Below are 4596 nucleotides of genomic sequence, written 5' to 3'. Positions count from 1 at the left end.
GGTTGAAATCGTTTTTCAATCCTTTGTCCTAAAACGGCTCCCATTGCAAAATCACTTGCATCGCACATTAGTTCAAACCGTAGATTCCAATTTGGTGTTATCATGATCGGCGCATTAGTGAGTTTCTCTTTAAGAATATTAAAAGATTTGATGCATTCATCTGAAAAGATGAATGGAGCATCCTTTTCTAGGAGTTTATTCATAGGAGTGGCAATTTTAGAAAAATCTTTTATGAAACGTCGGTAAAAACCGGCATGCCCTAGAAAACTCCTAACTCCTCTAACATTGGTGGGATGTGGAAGATTAGCAATTACATCTACTTTAGCTCTATCCACTTCAATTCCTTCATTTAAAATTTTATGTCCAAGAACGATGCCTTCTTTAATGGCAGTTCTCCCAATTAAGTACTAGATTTGATTGTTCGCATCTAATAAGCATTCGTTCAATATTAACTAGACATGATTCAAATGTATCACCGAAGACTGAAAAGTCATCCATGAAAACTTCCATGCATTCTTCTATCATGTCGTGAAAAATCGCCATCATGCACCTTTGAAAGGTTGCAGGGGCGTTGCAAAGTCCAAATGGCATGCGTTTGTAAGCAAAAGTACCATAAGGGCACGTGAACGTGGTTTTCTCTTAATCTTCGGGTGCTATTGGAATTTGAAAATATCCGGAAAATCCATCAAGAAAACAATAGTAACTGTTTCCGGCTAATCTTTCCAACATTTGATCAATAAAAGGTAAGGGAAAGTGATCTTTTCTGGTGGCTTCATTTAATTTTCTATAATCAATACATACACGCCATCCTGTTACAGTCCTAGTAGGAATAAGCTCATTTTTTTCATTTGTAATGACAGTCATGCCACCCTTCTTAGGCACGCATTGAACTGGGCTTACCCATGGACTATCAGAGATTGGATAAATTAAACATGCATCTAGCAGTTTAATAATTTATTTTTTAACTACATCTTGCTTATTCGGATTTAGTCTTCGTTGGCGTTGCACATACGTTTTATGACCTTCTTCCATAAGGATTTTATGTGTGCAATACGAAGGACTTATTCCTTTAATATCATGAATCTTCCATGCAATGGCTGGTTTATGAGCTTTCAACACAAAAATGAGTTGTGATTTTTCATTTTCAGTAAGAGAAGATGATATTATTACAGGTAATTCATATTCACCATGTAAATAAGCGTATTCCAAATGGTTTGGAAGTGGCTTTAATTCTAATGTCGGTGGTTCTTCTATCGATGATTTATATCGATATCTGTCTTCTTCTTTTAGCATTTGAATTTCTTCTGTTGTTGGTTCCTATCCATTAGCTATTAGTGTAGCTAACATTTCAGCTTCATCAATTGGTTCATTACCTTCTCCTAAAGAACATTCTCCTGTTCCTTGTAATTCTGAAAATTCTTCTAACAATTCTGCATGTGAATCTATAGTTTGAATATAATAACATGTATCATCTGCAGATTGAGGTTGTTGCATTGCTCTATCAACTAAAAAGGTAACACTCTCGTTCTCTATACTTAGGGTCAATTTCTTACCGAACACGTCTATCATTGCTTTAGCCGTGTTTAAGAATGGTCTTCCTAATATGAGAGGAACTTGAGAATCTTCTTCCATGTCCAGAACAACAAAATCTACTGGAAATACTAAAGTACCAACTTTAACTAGCATGTTCTCCATTATCCCTCTAGGATATTTTATTGATCGATCGGCTAGTTGTATACTTATTCTGGTTGGTTTCAATTCTCCAAGGTCTAGTTTAGTGTATAGTGAATACGGCATTAAATTTATACTAGCACCTAAGTCTGCCAATGCTTCTATTGAACTAATACTACCCAGAAAACATGGAATTGTGAAACTTCCAGGATCAGATAGTTTTTCTGGTATCTTATTCAACAGAACTGCTGAACAATTAGCATTCATAGTAACGGCCGAGAGTTCTTCCATTTCCTTTCTATTTGAGATTAGATCTTTCAAGAATTTAGCATATCTAGGCATTCCTGAAATCACATCAATAAAAGAAAGATTTACATTTATCTGTTTAAACATATCCAAGAATTTGGATTGCTCGGCTTCAAGTTTCTCTTTCTTCATTTTACTCGGGTAAGGAAGTGGTGGTTGGTATGGTTTAACATAAGGTTTATCCTTAGCTGTGTTATCTTCATTAACCTTTTCAACTACCGGTTCTTTTTCCTTATCTTGATCAGGTTGTGGTTCTTGTGGAGTAGGAATAGCTTCATCAGAAGTTACAGGTATTTCAGGTGGTTTAAGTGTTGTACCACTTCTTGTGGTAATGGCTTTAGCTGTTTCATTCCGGGGGTTAGCATTTGTATCACTAGGTAAACTTCCCGGTTTTCTTTCACCTATTAACCTTGCTAGGTTACTTACTTCTTGTTCTAAGTTTTGAATAGAAGCTTGTTGATTCCTAAATGCTTGAGCATTTTGTTCATTAGTTTGTTTTTGAGATGTGAAAAACTGCGTTTGAGTTTCAACTAGCTTCGTCATCATATCTTCTAAATTCGGCTTTTATCATCGGTTTGTGGTGGTTTGTTTTGAAAATTAGGTCTTTGCTGATTGTAAGTATTATTGGATACTTGTTGATTGCTAGGACCGTGTTGGTTGTTGTATGGAATATTTCGATTATAATTCTGGTTTTGATTGTAGATCGGTCTTGGCGGTTGATAATTATTCTGATAATTATTTCCAGGCCTTTGATTTAGATATGAAACATTCTCTCTTTGTTCCATTGTTAATTCAATACTGAGACAATCTTTTGTCAAATGTGGTCCTCCACACTGCTCACAACTAATTCGTATTGAGTGGATATCTTTAGTCATCTTTTCCATTCGTCTCTCGACAGCATCTATCTTTGCGGAAATGGAATCTAAGTCATGGCTAGAATCGGCTCTAGCTGCTTTAGATGATCTAACGATATCTTTTTCTTGGTGCCACTCATGTGAGTGGGAAGCAGTGTTATCAATAATTTTGTAAGCATCAGTTTCGGTTTTCTTCATAATAGAACCACCAGCTGCTATATCGATGTCTTTCCTTGTAGTGATGTCGCATCCTTGGTAGAATATTTGTACTATTTAACAGGTGTCTAAACCATGTTGCGGACATCCTCTTAATAACTTTCCAAATCTTGTCCACGCCTCATATAGAGTTTCATTCGGCTTCTGTGTGAACGTAAAAATTTCTCCTTGAAGTCTTACGGCTTTAGATGCCGGAAAGAATTGTTTAAGAAATTTTTCAACTAAAACGTCCCATGTATCAATCGCCCCTTCAGGTAATGATTCCAACCAATCTTTGGCTTCTCCCTTTAAAGTCCAGGGAAATAACATGAGATATATCTGTTCATCCTCTACTTCTCGGATTTTAAATAGTGTGCAGATCCTATTAAAGGTACGAAGATGTTCATTTGGATCTTCCTTCGGCGCACCACTAAATTGGCATTGATTAGTCACCATGTGTAGAATTTGTCCTTTGATTTCATAATCTGGCGCAATAATGTTAGGATGAGTAATTGCGTGACCTTGGCCAGTGCGTTTAGCTCTCATTCGGTCGTCCATACTTAAAGGTTCCAGATTCTCCATAATTGAATTTGTTGAATCGGAATCACTAGAGGATTCTAATTTAATGGTTCGTTCCTCAACAATCTCTGTTTGAATGATTGGTGGTTCCGGAGGAAAATTTAATGGTTCAGGATCTATGAATCGTCCCTGAATATTCTTCGGATTCTCAATTGTGAGGTCGGGTTCAAAAAATGGATTATCGGAAATTTGAACTGGAGTACTTGGTTGACTGGATGACGATTCTAAAGAAAAATCAACGGCGGTAATATTTGCTAGATGTCTTGATCTAGTTACAGGTGGTGAACGTACAAAAGGTGGTGAACGTCTTGCTCGGTGCATTCACTGAATATCCTATTAGTTTTTAAAAGGAAAGAAAAAATTATATAAGTTATCCAATTAATAGACTTTTCTGATTTTGCCCACGTTTCGAATAGACAAAAGATGCAGCAGAGGGGTAGGATTCGTTTGGTCTCAATATAATTGAGGACTGTTTGGCTCCAATAACCCGGTCCACGTACAAATCCAACTATTACTACGAACCAGAAAATTTTGATGTCTATCAATTTAACCACTTAAAATAAATTTTCGTAATTTTAAGAAATTTAGATAAGAAGTAGAATAAAAATCTATGTCCTAAAACTAGAATAGCGAGAAATAAGAAAGAAAAAGAGCGCGTCGAAAAAGGTCGAAAAATAAAAGGCGTCGAAAAATAAGAAAGAAAAAGAGTGACTTATAAAACTTAAAAATACTTGACTAACCCAACCTTATTACTATCACTAACTTAAAATTATAATCGCAAATTGAGATTACTAATTGGAATGATAATTGATACATAGGTAAAAGGCGTCTAAAAATATTAAAGCTTACAAGTAAAACTGTATCCCAAATGGCAATATCTTAAAAAGAACTAAAACTTAAAAAGGCGTCGCAAAATTCTAAAACACCTAAATCTTAGTCTAAAGAAAAAGCACTTAAGAGATTTTACGGCAAAGCCTAAAAATCTAGAAAT

General features: G+C 35.6%; 1 non-coding gene across 1 annotated transcript; it reads left to right on the top strand.

The window, feature by feature from the left end:
* Positions 1–3117: 3117 nt before the first annotated feature.
* On the top strand, positions 3118–3224 carry LOC139873757 (small nucleolar RNA R71). Its single transcript, XR_011767480.1, has one exon. It is a non-coding gene; the product is annotated as a small nucleolar RNA R71 (small nucleolar RNA).
* The last annotated feature ends 1372 nt before the right edge of the window (positions 3225–4596 follow it).

Source organism: Rutidosis leptorrhynchoides, chromosome 10 (genome assembly GCF_046630445.1).
Source record: "Rutidosis leptorrhynchoides isolate AG116_Rl617_1_P2 chromosome 10, CSIRO_AGI_Rlap_v1, whole genome shotgun sequence".
NCBI lineage: Eukaryota > Viridiplantae > Streptophyta > Magnoliopsida > Asterales > Asteraceae > Rutidosis > Rutidosis leptorrhynchoides.
Note: the sequence above shows the minus strand (reverse complement) of the source record. Positions and strands in the feature narration are given on the sequence as shown.